Source organism: Mus pahari, chromosome 7 (assembly GCF_900095145.1).
Source record: "Mus pahari chromosome 7, PAHARI_EIJ_v1.1, whole genome shotgun sequence".
Taxonomy (NCBI): Eukaryota; Metazoa; Chordata; class Mammalia; order Rodentia; family Muridae; genus Mus; species Mus pahari.
Genome location: NC_034596.1, coordinates 66,490,843 through 66,508,301, shown reverse-complemented (window position 1 = coordinate 66,508,301; position 17,459 = coordinate 66,490,843). Strand labels below are relative to the sequence as shown.

General features: G+C 41.2%; 1 long non-coding RNA gene across 2 annotated transcripts; it reads left to right on the top strand.

The window, feature by feature from the left end:
• Positions 1 to 3: 3 nt before the first annotated feature.
• On the top strand, positions 4 to 17,172 carry LOC110324320. Of its 2 annotated transcripts, XR_003844258.1 has the most exons (4): positions 232 to 321; positions 1,288 to 1,339; positions 5,455 to 5,569; positions 15,735 to 17,172. It is a non-coding gene; the product is annotated as an uncharacterized LOC110324320 (long non-coding RNA). The 2 variants fall into 2 exon arrangements; XR_002380685.1 differs by lacking the exon at positions 15,735 to 17,172 and having other exon boundaries at positions 4 to 321; positions 5,455 to 6,189.
• The last annotated feature ends 287 nt before the right edge of the window (positions 17,173 to 17,459 follow it).

The window sequence follows — 17,459 nt, the reverse complement described above, 5'->3', positions numbered from 1 at the left end:
CGCACGTTATTGGAGGAGAGAGGATTGAGTAAGAGAGCCCAAAAATTTGATTGGGGAAGCTGACTCCGGATGTGCTTGACTGAACACTGATTGGAGAACAGAGGGGTCAGGAAGCGCAGTGCCGCACGAGGATTGGGCGGCGGCGTGTCCCATGGAAACGGAATCCAGAACTGCAGCCAGGGTTTTGCACGGGGGCGGAGCCGGCTCTTCCCCAGGCGCCTGCGCCTAACCGGGTCCCCGGCGCCATTTTGTCCCGGCAGCAGCAGCCCGCAGCTCTAGCCCATTTTCTGTGTCTGGAGGGAAGGACGCGGACTCTCTCTGGTAGGTTTATTTCAGTGTGGCACCGGCTTACCCTTCCCTCCAGGACAACGCCTAGCGAAGGGTGGAGGAGTCACGGAGTCGTCCGAGAGGTCTGTCGGAGGCTCCGGGTGTCGGGTGGCCTCGGGGGTGGCGCAGCTCCCCGAGCACCGGAAGCGAGGGCGGCCATGGGGGCCGCTGTCCGGCGGCGGAGAGTGGCTGGGGGGCGTGGAGGAAGGGGGCGAGGTCGGGGGCGCACGTGGAGTCGGCTAAGCGGCCCCCTGCGCCCCTTCCTTCGGGATGGCGGGACTCTGCTGACCCCCTTCCTCCCGGCATAGCTCTGTCTCCCCGTGACATTGCATCTCGGAAGCTGTGTTGCGATCGGCCGACACCAGGGGCCCAAGGTGGCAGCCTCCTTGGTAAAGGCGGAGGAGGTGTGGTTTCTAGAAACGTCTTGCGTGGGGAAGAAGAGGGATTTCCTCCAACCGTGAAGCTGGGAGGAAACGTGGAAGCTCTGGCTTTCGGAATGCTGAGGAATGTGCCTGCTGCCACTATGACCTTAGACAAGCGACTCTTGTCACTGCATGAGGCGTATACTATACTGGTTTTTCGAAGAAAGTATTAATGCTTCTGGAAGGAACGACAATTTCTTAGATGAAAGGGTTTTCTGGACCAGATAGACATGGGTTCCGTCGTCAGCACATTGTCTTGTTAAATGACACAAAACTTAACAATTGGATAAAAGCTTGTGCACTAAATTAAGATGTGAAATGTTAACCCCAGTAAATTTGCCCAATTGAGTACGTCTGAACTAATGCCATATCAACTATTTTATATTTGTATTTTTTTTCAAATTTTGTTAAGATTGTGAAATGTGTTTTGGTAGTTTTACAAAGTCATATCTATCTTTAAAATCTGCTTAGTTTTGGTGATGCACAAAACTAGAAAATGGTTGAGTAGACGATTGAGGATTTTTGTTTGTTTTTCTAGAGTTGTGCTGAAGACAACAAACACCTCCTTGACAACCCAGAGTATCACAGAGGTGAGTCCTCCTGTCTTTTGAAATCTCGTGACATGTGTGTGCTGTGGTTTTCTGTAGACTAGAGCCAAATACTAGGCTACGTGACTGGTTGTTGAAGATGTTTTGTTTGTTCAAGCTTTAAATTAGTCGGTTTAATTAGCTTCCTGATGTTATAAACCCTAGAGAAATCCACAGATAAAAGCATCCTTAATATTCAAGTTCACCCATTCTGGGCTTCTCCTTTCTGGACTCTGGTTTTTGGAGACAGGATTTTGGTAGTCCAAGCTAGTCTGGACCTTGTCGTGGCTTTCAAGTATCCAGGTAGCCAAGGATGACCATGGACTGCTGTCCCTGCTTCAGCGCCGCACCCATGCCCACCTAGCTTTGATTCTTAGACTTTTTAACACTCAGTGTTTTAAGTCAGAATCTTAACGTTTTCTTGATTTTGACCACCACTCTGATTTAAAAGTCTCTTGAGAAAGGTCTGGTTAGTGAGTGTTTAGGCAGGAAGAAATTTGGCTTTCTGTTGTAGTTTTATTTTTTAAGAAAATTAGCCAGGCAGTGGTGGCACACGCCTTTAGTCCCAACACTTGGGAGGCAGAGGCAGGCAGATTTCTGAGTTCAAGGCCAGCCTGGTCTACATAATGAGTTCCAGGACAGCCAGAGCTATACAGAGAAACCCTGTCTGGAAAAAAAAACCAAAAAAAAAAAAAAAAATGCATACTGCTGATTCTCCCTGGTGGTAATCGCCCACATATCATTCCACTATCAAGTTTTAGATATATATAATTTATGCCAGTGTGCATTTGAAAAGTAATGAAAAATAAAAATCTCTTACAGTCTCTCCACCAAAATAGATAATAAAGTTTATTCTGTATTCATGGGATTCAGACTTTTTTAAATGACTTTCCTACTAAAGATACAGATGTGAGAAAAAAAAAATACAGATGTGTTCATTTTCTTTTTTTGTTTTCTTCTGAGAAAAACATTAGGGCCCTCAGAAGTAGTTTCTCTATAAAGCACATTCCATGGCTATCTGGGATAGATGAATCATGATTTAAGCTTTGGTTTTCTGCAAATGAATGCAGAGCCTTGGGCAGCATGACAGGCAGGTGACCTCCAGTGAACTACTCTTTTAGCCCCATCTATCTTAATTCTAGAGAGCTTTCCTGTTTGTTTTTCTGTAATAGCCACGATAAGCCACTTGAGTTTTACATAATGCTATGCCTAAAAACTTACATCCTTGAGTTTTACGAAATGCTACGCCTAAAAACTTACATCTGTGGCTAAAATTTTGAGAGTTCTTGGTTTTATTTGAGCCCTGGCTCTTGTTTGGAATAGATTTTCAGAAGAGAGAATGAAAAAGCTTTTTGCAGTTATGTGTGCTGTGTGTGTGCAGTTGTTCTTGTTGCTTGTACAGATAGAGTTACTTTTTCCTCCCTGCTTAGCAATGTTTCATTCTGTTCCCGAGGCTGGCCCAGAACTCAAGTCTCTAAGTCTCCTCCCTCAGCTTCCCACCTAGTGAGGTTTGCGGGTCTTATCCTTACTGCAGAACTGTCAAATCTTCAAATCTATAAGTATTGGAAACTTAGTAGTTTCTCAAAAGATTTTACTTTTTATTTTGGCTTAGTTGAGGCATTACTACATTGCAACATTTTGCTACACAGAAAGTGACATTTCCGGTGACTAAAACAAGTCCTTAGAGTCTTCTTTAAAGCCTCCCCTGCTCCTCCTATAAATAGATCCCATCAGGACTTTGTTAGCCTTATAGGACAATTTACATAAAATTGTCACCCTGCTGCTTTAACAATCATTTGGCTCTTCTCTAGTTTGAGATTCTGTTTGCAAAAGGCAAACTATTTTGAATCATTTTGTACCTCGTATGTGTATAAACATGAATTATATGTGTATTTGTATATAAAGTAAGTGAAATAATAAGATAAAGTACTACATCTAACAGCAATTCTTTTCTGAAAATGTTTGAATATCTTATCTTGATCTTCAAATTTTTAATATTACAATTTATCTGATTCTTGATTGTTAATAGTATATAGATTTTAGGCTAACGATATGGCTTAGTGGGTATAAATCTTGCTGACCCATCATGAGGCCCTTAGTTCAACTCTCCCACTATGCATATACAAAGCTGGATGCTGTGAGGTGTGCCTGTAGTGCCATTCCTTGGTGAGCAGAGGCAGAAGGCTCCCTGGGGCCTCCATGGCCACCCAATGTGGCCTGTCAATGAGCCTAATAGTATTAGGGAAACCTGTTCCAAAAAAGAAAGGCAAGTGATAAAGGAAGACACCTGACATCATCAGTCTCTTGGCTTCAGTGCCCTATGTGCTCACATGTGCTCACTGTACACATAATATGAAGACTGAGAAAACCCATTAAGAATAGATCAGCAAGGCCTGGTAATGCAAACCTGTCATCCAGAACTTTGGAGGCAATGTGGCTTACAGAGGCCACCAGAACTAAATGGCTTGGTTTTAGTTGTCATCATTGAGCTAGTTACAATAGATTCTGTAACAATCACACTTCACTGTACCCTCTCTAAGAAAGATGAGAAGAAAGGCGATCTCTTTTTCCTTATCCCTCACAGTCACAGCAAGCTGACAAGCTGACGTCGATGAGGAGAGGACCGAGGTGTGGAATGCTAGGTTAAAAGTGGGGGCCAGAAATGAGAGGGTCTTGAAATCAGTTATTTCGCCTTCTGTTGATTCTCCCACAGGAATTCTTCTGTCTGCAGAAAGAAGTTAATATCTTAAAATAGATATTTTTAGCACATAAACAGTAAAAAGTTTAAAACCTATATAGAAAAAGATTTCTGAATTGATTGTAAAGGAAAGAATAAGATTTGTTCAATTAGTAACAGACCCAGCAGAGATTATAATTATAATGCCATATACTAATGCTGAGGATTGGCAAAGAGTGTATATTAATTTTTTGATAGAAATTAATAACAAATACCTCAAAAAGCAAGCAACTTCAGTTTATAAAAAGACTCATTGGACCCTTCTGAGTACCGTAAGAGGAACACCAGTTTCTAAAGCTCCTGCCTTTTATCTAGAGGCCATTAAGTCAGGGATGGTGGGTTATAAGTCAGGAGATATAAGTAAAGTAATTCAAGACCCATATACTTCAGCTCAAAAATCAAAACTATATGCTACTCTAATGGTTCTATTAGATTTTCCAGAATCACTTAATACAGTCACTTACTGTCGATACGCAGAAAGAGTTGTTTAGTATATATAAACTGCTGAACTTAGTCCAGATGATTCAGAGTTAACTTTGTTTTTTATACAACTACAACAGGTAATTTGAAACAGATGATCCATTATATACAATCCATGTTCAGTCTCATACAGGTTTGCTAGGACCATTGGCACCAGGAAATCTGTAGACTGGTTATTAATAGGAAATGTATTAGAAACTTCAGTTTTTTATAAAAGGCATTATGTAAGTAGTAGAAGTTTAAAGAAAAATTTTTCTGTAACCTGGTGACAAGCCAAGGGAATTATTAAAAATTGTCCTGCTTGTTCTTTGTGTAATCAAGCTCCATTACCTGCTGGAAGTAACCCTAATGGTACCTAAGGAAATGAAATTTGACAGGTGGATGTGTTTCATTTTATAGAGTTTGAAAAATTAAAGTATGTATGTCATACAGTTGATACCTTTTCAGGATTTTAATGGGCTTCTGCCTTAAGTTCTAAAAAGGCTGATTTTGTAATTACATATTTATTAGAAGTAATGGCTATCTTAGGGATACCTTTACGGACTAAAACTGATAATGCTCCATAATATGTATCCAATAAAATATAGCATAAAACATGTTGCAGGCATACCTTTACATCCTATAGGTCAAGCAGTTATGGAAAGATATAACCGCACTTTAAAGGAGATGTTTATAAACTAGAAGGGGGGGCATGAGATTACCCAAAGATAGATTATAATGCTTTATTAATTTCATTTGTTTTTAATGTCAGTGAGACAGGTAGCACAGCTGCTGAAAACCACTAGATTTTAGATACGACTGAAATAAAATCAGTCTATGTACTTTAAGGCTGTGTTAAGCTCAGAATGGAAGTCAGGAAGTCTGTTGCATTGCATAAAAGGCTATACTTTTATTTCTACAGGAAATGAAAAGCTGTGGACTCATTCAAAGTTAATTAAGATTAGGTTTGACCATGGAAACCTAGAAAATCTTGGCTGCTGATGTGGAAAAAGAGACCCAGAAGAACAAGAAAACAGGTGACTGGAATGCTGGTCCCCTGTGCAGGAACAGTTCAGGAGGCTGGCTGAGTGAGACACGAGTGTTCTTGTCTTGTTGGCTGTTGGGTCCTCATGACTTAGGATTACATGTCGTCCTTTCATATGGCATGAATGAGGATTTATAAAACCCTATTACGGTTTGGTCATGCAGCCCAAACAGACCTACAAAGATTGGCAGGTAAATTTTACCTGCTCAAGCAGAGAGCAGAGACTCATCTTTAGCTCATTTGTGCATACTGCACATTCCGTACACTTGTTACTGCAGAAATGTCCCTACAGTGTTACCAGAGCTGGGGCAGGAAGTAAGGGAGGAATTCCTGAGCAGGCTGACACTGACTGATGCTGAAGGAAGCAGGAGGTGGGCGGAGCTGAGAGTGGTGAGAGCCACGGGGAAACATGGGATGGTAGAGGAGTCAGGAAAAGTTAGAGCTAGCTGAGACTGTCCTAGCAAAAGACCAACAGCTTTCATTTTCTTCAAAATTTAATAATAAACTGTGGAATAAACTATTTTGAAAGAGTAGTTCATAGATTCCATTGAGAATGTAATTAATTGACCTGTATTTATTTTTATTAAAAAAATAAATTGAGATTCTTTTTTTAAATGCTTGTTTTTCCCCTTTTTAAACATTATTTCAGGGGCTAATGGGCATGTGCCATAGTACAGTGGGTGAAGTTGAAAGGACAGCTGTGGGGGGCTTGGTTCTCTCCATCCACCATGTAGGCTCTGACGCTCAGTCATCAGCCGAGCAGCGAGTATACCCTTCCTACATCATCTCCTCATCCCTGGGCCCGCCCAACCACTTGTCTGTCTGTCTCTCCCTCCCTCCCTCCTCTTCCTCCTCCTCCTCCTCTTCCTCCATTTCTTAACACATTTATATGGTTCCATTTTCTGGATTGTTTGGACTTTTTTTGAGACAGGATTTCACTTTTCTGGGCTCAATTTTTGAATAGAACTTTTTATAATATTTTAATCACAGAACACTGAATGTGTGTGCATGGGTACGTGTTTGTGTGTTTGATTCTTTTACTCTAATTAAAAGCCTGGTATAAGAAGTCCATTTTGATGAAGAGTGTTCAGGGGCAAGATAAATAATTTTTTATAAATAAGTGCATGTTCTGCATCTTTAAGGTAAAACATGGCTCAAAATAAAAAGAAGTCTTTGTCTTTCAGAATGACATTGACTTTTGTTGAGAGAAAAAGAACCAAGCTACTTCAGTTCTAAAAGACCTAGGATTTGTTACTTATACTGAAAACTTTGGTTCTAGTATGTAAATTTTATGTCATTAGGAAAATGAGATTGGCCATGTTACATATGTAAGCATGTGCATACATCAGGATTTGTTGAGAAGTAGAATTGATTGCTAGGTTGAATATAGCTGCTTCCCAAATAATTGAGAGTTTTTTTGAAGGGATTAAATAATTGTAATTAAACTATTATTTTGGGCACTATAGGTCTTGATTGTAAAAGAGTGCTGTACCTGACATATACAAGGCTCTAGGTTCAAAACCAGAACCAGTTTTGCTGTTGATACTTAGAGCATACTCTGTGGTGTATATGTGGGTGGTGATATGATTTTTTTCTTTACCCTGTGGATTTTGTTGTAGATTTTAAGACCACAGGTAATTCAAACTAGAAGGACAGCATATTTCAGGATCTGGATTAAAGTAGATCTGGGTTATTTAGTGACATTCCTCCAAAGGTATATGCCTAGGGAGCTAAGTGTGAGTGAGATACTTAGCATGATTAAGCATAGAAAGTTAATCTAAATACTTTAGGAGACTTGAATAATTGAGGTTTTGGGTTTTTTTTTGTTTTTCAAGACAGACAAGTAACCCTGGCTGTCTTGGAATCCCTCTGTAGATTAGCCCTAAACCCAGAGGTCCTCCTGCCCTGCCTCTCGACCGTGCTGAGATTAAAGACAAGGACATCATAAAAAGAACCTGAGCAAGCAGAACTGAGGGCTTGTTGTAGCTGGCGTGTAATGCTTGTGAGTTTGTGTATACACAAGGTCCTCAGTTGTATTTTCAGTACCATGAAACAAGTAAAAAAAAACAGGAAAAAGTTAGTGTATGTTGATGAAGGCTTTTAAGGATAATGATCTAAAAGTCTTTCAAGTTACGTGGAAGGTTGTGATTAAGAGTGCTTGAGAAAAGATGTTTCATATAGGAAGCACTTGGGAAAAGATGCCTAGCAAAAGATGAGATCAGCAAAGTTAAGAGGCCTGTGTTGTGGAGCTGCTAGAGTCAGCTGCACGCTGGAGTCCTGTGGAGCACCTGCCCTCGAGATCTTTAGATGGCTTGGAGTCTGAGGTGTGAGTATAAGTTAAAGGTGATTTTTATTTTTGGTTGTTGACTTTTGTTTTGAGATGTGGTTTCACTGTTTAATATCCTTGGCTGGCCTGTAGACCAAGCTAGCCTCAAATTCACAGACGCTACCTGCTTTTGCTCGTAAGTGCTGGGATGAAAAGCAGTGGCCATCATGCCCATCCTAACATATTTGTATGTGGCTTATTTTCTCAGCTTTATAAGTTATATACATTTTCTTTATCCTTCATTAGCCTTGTTTTGTCTATTTTGTTTTTGTTTTTGTTTTGAGGCGGGATCTCATTCTGTGGTTAGGACTGGCATGTTGCCTTAGTGCTGGAGTTACAGGTATGAGCCACTGTACCTGGCTTTTTTTTTTTTTTTCCCTCGAGACAGGGTTTCTCTGTGTAGCCCTGGCTGTCCTGGAACTCACTCTGTAGACCAGGCTGGCCTCGGACTCAGAAATCCGCCTGTCTCTGCCTCCCAAGTGCTGGGATTAAAGGCGTGTGCCACCACGCCCTGCTTGTACCTGGCTTTTTTATTCTTTTTCTTTTTTTTTGTATTCTTCCCCTACTGATCCCCATTTCTATTTTGATGTATCCTATTGTCTGTGCCCATGTCAAGGGTTTGTCCTCTCCTCTCAGTGTATTTACTTGGGTTTGTTTACAAGTAAGTGGGCTCACTTCCAGTGACTATACTTTCCTGCTATCAAGCATTAACTGTATAACTACTGTTAGGAGAAGTGCTTCTCCATGAGACCCTGTCCTTTCCTGACAGGATGTTGACAGACCCTATCTTATTCACGTCCTGAGTAGAGACTACCGTGAAGTTTAAGGATGCAGCACAGATCACAGGTCCATGTTTCATGTCTTGTCTTCCTCTGATTCTTACATTCTTTCTGCCTCTTCTATCCTGCCCCTGAGCCTTGACGTGGGTTATATAAATGTCCTGTTGAACTGAGCACCCACAGGCACTTATTCTGAGCACTTGCTTAGCAAGCCTTCCCAAAGACCTTGGAGGGAGAACAAGGACCACATGCTAAAATGCTTATCTGTGATATGACCTTGCTTCATTACCTAAGCAGCCCTTGCTTCCGCTATAGTCTAGCACTTTTAGAGTCTCACCCTATAGTTTTAAAATAGCCAGTGAAATTATATGTTGCCATGTATGGGAAACAAACAAAAATCATATAAAAGGCTGTAAACAGTTTGATCTAGTCTGTGCTACCACAAATGAAAGCTGTTTTCTTGAAGTAGCCTTTGTGTCATGTCTCTGTTCAGAATTCCACATCTCTTGGTGGTTTCACTTCCCCTTTCACCAGGCTGAGACCTGGTGCGCATCCTGCCTTGCCAGGGTAAAGACCCCTGGGATGCAGCAGAACGTTCCAAGTCCCGGGAACCAGGAGAAGGAGGTTAGTGCCAGTTACATGGTGACCCTGGTTCATGGTAGCCATACTGGGGTTCCAAAACTGGGATTTCTTTTCTTTTTAATTATTTTATGTGTGTGAATATACTGTCGCTCTCTACAGACAAACCAGAAGGGGGGCATCAGATCCCATTACAGATGGTTATGAGCCATCATGTGGTTGCTGGGAATTGAACTCAGGACCTCTGGAAGAATACTCAGTGCTCTTAACCATTGAGCCACCTTTCTAGTCCAGTCTGGGATTTTTTTCTTTCTTTTTTCTTTTTTATTATTCCATTTGTTTACATCTCAATATCCTCCTTCCTGGTTGTTCCTTCACAACCCCTCATCCCATATTCACCCTCTCTTCCCTCCCTTTAGTCTGGGGTTCTTAACCACTCAAACAAAGAACCTGAAATATCCCCAAGAGGTGAGCAGCTAGTAATGAATGAAGCAAAACTTCATCCTTTTCCTCCTCTGCCCTCTGTGTTGTGAGTGTTGAGAGCTGTTACGGGGACTCAGGATATCCAGATACTTTCCCTTAGATTGACTGTTGGCTAGGTGGATGGACTTCTTTCCCACCTACACCCCATAGAGGAAAATTTAAAACCATGCTAGCAAAGATAATAGTTTAAAATGTAGACCAGAACCTGAGAAGCCTCTTCTGAAGGATTTTACCCCTTCTTGTCAGCACCATCAGTGCCTGTGGTGTTCATTCCTGCTGTTGCCTAAGCTCTGTCTGAAACCATACTGTCCCCTGAAGGCTACTAGAGTCTCTTACTAGAAACCACCCCAGAGCCGCCTCCTCTAACTTCATATGTTCAGGTTTGAAAGCACCAGGAGTCTAACCAGTAATACTACTCTCTGTAAAGACCACCATGGTACTTAGCCACTGTTGTGTTGAAACTCTCAAGAGCCTTTAGAGAGATCTAATAGGCCCTTATTAAAGCGCCTGGCTTGCACTCCCAAACACAGCATAGACTTTGGCTTTGTTTAAACACTGATGCCATAGCAGTGTGTTTGATGTAGATTCTTGATTTTCAGGACTGGCCACCATCCCTGCAAGCAGTTATGCTACTTAATGGCAGATTGACAAACCTGACCATGTGCCAGGATTTAGCCATCTGGCCTCACAGGAATGACTTCGGTAGAGGGAAGGGTCAGGATTGGCTAACCAATGCCAGGAGAGTCAGATATGAGGCAAGGCTTTCATTTGGAGGTGTAACAAAACTTAAACCTTTGCTGCCCATTGGGTCAAACCAAGCAGATCATGATTGCATTGAGGCCTGTTTTTGAGCTGGTCTTTAACAGACCAGTCTCTTAAAAACTGCTATAGGGGCTGGCGAGATGGCTTAGCTGATAAGAGCACCTACTGCTCTTCTAAAGGTCCTGAGTTCAAATTCTAGCAACCACATGGTGGCTCACAACCACCCAAAATGAAATCTGACACCCTCTTGCTGGAACGAGCAAGGCAAGGCTGACCGGAGCAGAGGTCCTAAAAATTCAATTCCCAACAACCATAAGAAGGCTCACAACCATCTGTACAGCTTAGTGTACTCACATACATTAAATAAATAAATAAATCTTTAAAAAACAAAAACAAAAAAAAAAAACGCTGCTGTAGAACAGTCCATTGATGGCAGTAACTTTGTCAAGGAAGGTGAACCCTTTACTGGTTATTCTATAATGACATTTAACTCTGCCACTGCGGCCAACAGGGACTTGAGCACAAAGGGCAGAATTTAGCCTTCCCACCAGCTCCTAAGCATCGACATCTTATGGAGCAACAACATGCATACGGAATCTTGGTCTTCATCTCCACATACACAGGGTCCTATATAAATAAAAGGGCTTGATTCGTTTTGGAAGAAAAAGACAATATAGCAGCGAAATCCAGGAACATTTAGAGGCTATAGGGGTCCTGAAAAGAGTGGACTTTGTGTGCTGTTGGAAATACCAGAAGAGGGTACTGCAGTTTCTCAGGAAATGATATAATAGTCCCAGGGCAAAACTGGTAGCTTCCAGCTCCAACTGCTGCACCACTTCCCAGCCCACTGGCCAGGCGGGACCCTAAGTACTTGAGAGTGAAAATGGAAGCCATCCCACTGGTGATGGTGAGTTCAAGGATGAGTATAGCAATGCCTGAAGCTACCACCCATGCTGTAAAACAGTTCCATCATGGAACCCATGTCACCCCTAAGCCTTTGGGTCAATACTTTCGTATAGCCTGATAAGTGAACAATGTGAAACTGGTACACAGAATAACCTACAACAGACGAAAAGGCCTCCTTGGGAACACAACATGTTTGTGGTGGATTTCACTGCACTGTCTCTGGTCTTTGTGTGCGTTGTCTCAGGCTGAGTGGAAGGTTTTCTTAATTACATGGGAAAGCCTTATGACATGGCCTTACTTTTCTTAAAGGAGATCATTCCTCAACTTGGAATTTCAATCACTACAGGAACAGATGTGTTTGTGGCCAAGATAGTACGACTGGTGATTAAAGGGTTAAAGATCACCTGGATTTTAAATAGGGCATAAGGCCCTCAGAGCTCTGGGCTGGGGAAGCATGTGAATCAGACATCAAAGCTATAGCCAAACAAGAGACACGCTTAAACTGAAATTGTTGCCAATTGCTCTCTTAAATACTAGACTTATCCCTACCAAACAGAATTTTTTCCTTATGAAATTCTTTATGGGTGCCCTCCTCCCACTATTAGCATATGGGGAGATTAGGCTAATACCACTTTAATATAACACATGAAGGTACTTGACTCAGACCTAGCCATTATACATCATAGATGCTGGAAAATTGGACCCTCTTGAGCCCTGTAATGAACCAGGGTACTTCAGTCTGGCCACTAGAATTTGCCTCCTAAAGATTTCAGTGATATGAAAGAATTGTTAACATGCCATTTGGAAGTTTAATGTGCTTGGGTCATTTTGTTGTTTGTTTTTTGTTTTGATTGAGGGACAAGGTTTCTCTGTGTAGCCTTAGCTGTCCTGGAACTCACTCTGTAGACCAGGCTGGCCTCGTCGAGCTCTGCCTGCCTCTGCCTTCCCAGTGATGGGATAAAGGCGTGCACCACCACCCATGAATGGATAGAGGAGGGGATCTTGGGACTACACATCATCAGATTACAGGAAGCTTTTGAGATTATAGCCAATGAAATAGCAAGGGTTCTTGATAGTCTAGCCAGACAACTGAAATGCAGCACCATTTACCAAAATCCATTGGCCTTAGACTGGTCACTTTCTCTGAAAAAGTTGTTCATGGAATATTCAACCTAAGCAACTACTGCTTAGAAATAGAAGGAGAAGCTACTGGAGAGATGACAGATGACATAAGTTGCTCACGTCCCACACAGACTTGGAATGGCTGAAGCCCAGATAGCTTTTTTAGAGGATGGTCTTCAACTTTGGGGCAATTCAAGCCCTTCTGTGGCAGGCTTTTGTTATTAGGTGTCTGTGGGAGCATGTACTTGAAGTCCTTCACTGCAGAAATGAAAGTGGAAATGCTGAGTTCACTGGCCAGCCATTCTGGCCTAATTGGTGAGCTCCAGGCCAATGTCAAACCCTCGCCTCTGGACTTAAAAACCAACACCCTGGTAAAATCACCTAAAAATGAAACCACTTGAGGAATTAAGCCATATTAAGGGCATTCAGGGATAGAACACTTACTTGAGACTATTCACACATTAGGAATTTTTATTAGATTGTTTCTTGTTTTTTAAAAGATAGTATAACTATCAACAGGATTTTTGGAGAATAAATGATATTTTGCAGATCTTTACTATTGTTAGTAGTAAACTATAAGAAAAACATAGTGAAGACTGAAGGGTTATTTGCTTTGTTTTCTTGCCATTAACTGGATATATAAGCCCTGTGTCTCACTGAGTTCAGAATCCCCCTCTGTTAGTTTTTAATGTCAGTTTGTTACAACCTAGAGTCACCTTATAAGAAGAAACCTCAACCAAAAAGTTGCCCTTTTCAGAGAAACCTAAACAAAATTGCCTCCATCAGGATGGCCTGTGAGCATGGCTGTAGGGAATTTTCTTGCCTCTTAACTCCTATACATGGGCCTGGTCTGCTTAGGCATTACCAGCCCCTGAAGAAGCTAGCTAAGTATAGACCAGAGAGTGAGCCAGCATTCCTTCATGGTTTCTGCTTCATTTCTCTTTTGAATTCCTGCCCTTTCCTTTTTTTTGGTTTTTTCGAGACAGGGTTTCTCTGTGTAGCCCTGGCTGTCCTGGAACTCTTTGTTGACCAGGCTGGCCTTGATCTCAGGAATCTGCCTGCCTCTGCCTCCCAAGTGATGGGATTAAAGGCGTGCGCCACCATGCCCGGATTATTATTGTTATTATTTTGGAAAGGAATAACTGGAGGATGTGGGCATCCATCCCACTACCTCTCACATGCTAAGTGAACGCTCTACCGTTTGAGCTAATTCCCTGACCCTGACTTTAGTGATGGACTGTCCTAGAAGTAGAAACTGAACTTTAATCTTTTATTTCCTCTCCAAGTTGCTTTTGCATGGTGTTTATGGCAGTAGCAGAAAGCCGGCTAGGGTCAGGCTTTTGGTTCTCATCTCAAAGCCTCATGCTTCTGTGTATGATGAGGCCTAGCAATAGGAACTCCTATTACCAGGAGTAGGGTTTTATTTTATGAGGATATTTGCTTGATCTGGGGTTTGCTGTGAAATTAATTGGTCAGGGCTTGGCCTTGAGAATTAGGAAAATTGAGAATGCTAGGAATAGAGCAGTAAGTTAAAATACCAGGTTTGTGGTAGGAGTGCATAGATCTGAAGAGGCAAGTCTATAATCTTAGCTGGAGCTTTCCCAGAACTGGGCCAGTGGGATGGTTCAGCAGGTAAAGACTGACCCGGAGCCTGGTCCAGGCTACCGTTGGTGGTCCTCTCACCTGACATGCGATGCGAACTCACACATGTGCACATACACATACCATACACACACAAAGTAAGTGTGCTCATATTTAAGTCCCAGAATCTTCACAGTAATTCCACAAGATAATAGTATTGAATATGCATCCCAATTCAGAAACCCTGGGTTTGAAAAACCACATTCAAATCACAAGCTCTTGTACTCATTGGCTGTGACCTGGAGTACATCACAGAATTAAATTTTACATTAAGAGTGTTTCATTTGTAGCTATTAATATTTCAAGATTCTAACCTAGCAACATATTTCTTCAGATAGGAATTTATAGGCATATTTCTTATTATGTCCCTAAAAAAATTAAGAACCCTTGAGACTCAGAAATAGCAGACTTTTACAGAATAATTTTAACTTGCAAAAGTTGCTTGTATTCTTCCTTCATAGGAACAAAGTCTCAGGTTTGAATGCCCCACCTACCTTAGTTTTATGGAGGGAGGGAGAGGGATCGGCTGAGTGGCTGACCTTTGAGTAGGACAGTGATTTACCACTTAGCCAGAGGTTCCAATTGCTCTTATTAGCTGGTGTGAGAGATGCTCAAGTTAGAGCATAACAAGACTGTACTGAGGCAGGGTTTGAGGCCAGCCTGGTCTACACAGTGACACAGTGAGTTCCAGGCAGGCTAGGGCTCTGTAAGACATGCTGTATCAAAAAAAAAAAAAAAAAAAAAAAAAAAACACTGAAGTTGGGTATTTCGTATAATTGGTCTCCTTCCTGACTTTTTGTTTGACACTTGCTAGGGATTTTGATGTGTTAAAATGCTGTTAAATGTTTTGTGGTGGTGGGTTAGGGGTTGTTTTGTTATTTTGCCTTTTGCTTTGCTTTTTGAGACGGTTTCTGTGTAGTCTGGGCTGTTCTGGTACTCACTGAGATCCACCTGTTCCTGCCTCCCATAACCACCTAGTTAGGCCATTTTAATTGTTACAGCTTAAATTTTGAGATATAAGTAAATTGCCTACTTATGGACTCATTTCAAATACTTCAATAATCAAGGTAAAGAATACTCTAATTTCTCTCAAAGCAAATGAGAATTCTGTTTTTCAAAAACATTTTTTTAACATGAAATTGTAAGGTACTTCCAGTGTCTATATACTTTTTATAATTCTATTATTGTATTGGTCAGAGTGGGTAGGGCAGGGAATTTTTATGTAATGAAAAGCCATCTCCTGTTTCTTTCTTCATGTGTCATGATATTGAAACCAATTTGCTGGCTTCCTCCCAGGTTTGAAGTTCTGTATTTAATCATATAGTCAGAAAGCACTAGGCTGTGCACAGTAAATTCTTTGACCACAATTTTTGCTTCTCTTTCTCCCTGTGTACTTCCTGTTTTGTCAAATTTCCATTTAGGGAAAAGAATGGGTTTTAGAGCTTCACATTTTAAACTTCTCCTGAAGTTCACTTGGAAGCCATCCAGACATCTGGGGGAGGGGGAGGGAAGCACTTTATTTATTTATTCATTCCTCTAATGTAGAGTCCTTTTTTCAGGAAGCATCACTGGCTTGGTGTCATGAGACTAAAGAAAGGAAAAGCCACTTTTGCTGACAGTGTCCAGTGTGCAACCTGCCACCCCACAAGATAGCCTGCTTTGTTTCAGTATCACCTCAGAAGTTTTTTTGTCATTTATTAGTGGCATTCTTTATGTTTATTCTGAATTTGTTGGACTTCTCATCCAACAAGTGTCCAGGAAACTTCCTGGATTCCCTTCCATGTCTTGTTGGAATTTATGTCCTCCAGTTCTTATAGCATATATTTAAGTATACACAATGCAGGCTTGTGATAGCCCTTGGTAATAGTTATAAAATGTTTCTGCTTTTCTCACTTAGAAAGATCTTGAAAATTTTTAACTTAGTTGCAGTGGTATACATTGTAAAAGTCCAAATATCTCCTTAAAATTACTGCTGTCTACTGAAGATCAAAACTGTTCTGCCTATCCTAAATTAAAAAAAAAAAAATCTTTATTGTAAATGTATGAGTGTTTTGCCCCATGTACATCTCTGCATTCCTGGTACCCAAGAAAGCCAGAAGAGGGTGCCGGGTCCCTTGGAGCTGGGCTTACAGGTGGTGACCATCTGAGGTAGGTCCTGGGAGCTGAACTCTGTAGTTCTCTGCAAAAGTGGCAAACACTTGAAACTGTTACTCCATCTCTTTAACTCCCAGTGTCTACTCTTTAAGAAAAATGTTCTATATGAACCAGAAAGATAAACATAGTAATTTACCCTTCAAGGGGTGAGATGATCATAAAGGAACATTTTAGTTTTAAATATACAAAGCACAATAAATATACAGTTACCTATTGTATAACACAGTTCAAGTAGATATAAATAGATGGTAAATTATCTAGGGTTATGAGAATGAATGCCTTTTCCCCCCTGTAACTTTTGAAAAATAGCCCAATTATAGGGAGCAAGATAACAACTAGCAATTTCATCAGGATAGTGCTTTTCAGAATATTTTATAAAGGGCAGGAATCGGTTTATATTTTCTGTCTTTCATCTTTCATGCTTTGAAAGTCCTTAAGTCACCTGAAGTTTAATTAGATATATAGCTTTGGTTTTTAAGACAGGGTTTCTTAGTGTAGCCCTGCCTGCCCTGGAAGTATCCCTACTGACCTAGGTGTCCTAGGACTCACAGATAGACCTACTCTGCCCCTTGAGGGCGGGGTAAAAGGCACACACCACCACTGCCTAGTTAGAGGCAGTCATTTTTAAGTCTGCACACTTTTCATCCTAACACTTCGCTCAAAGGCAAAGGAGTTCAACGCCAATGGGGAAGGGACTTCAAAAAAACAAACAAAACAAAGACGCATCCAGCCTACTTTGCATAAACTATAAACCAAGGTTTACTCATTTTAAGAACAGATTAAGAGTACAGTTAAGGGCTGGTGAGATGGCTCAGTGGGTAAGAGCACCGGACTGCTCTTCCAAAGGTCCAGAGTTCAAATCCCAGAAACCACATGGTGGCTCATAACCATCCGTAACAAGATCTGACACCCTCTTCTGGAGTGTCTGAAGACAGCTACAGTGTACTTACATAGAATAAATAAATAAATAAATTTAAAAAAAAAAANAAAAAAAAAAAGAGTACAATTAAAATCGACCCCAATTAGAACACAGTCTAGCAGTAGTTTCTGTGTATCAAAGTTTCTAAGTTTAGCTTATTATAGTATGGCAAAAGACAGGAATGCTTTTAATGCATACTACCCCAGATTCA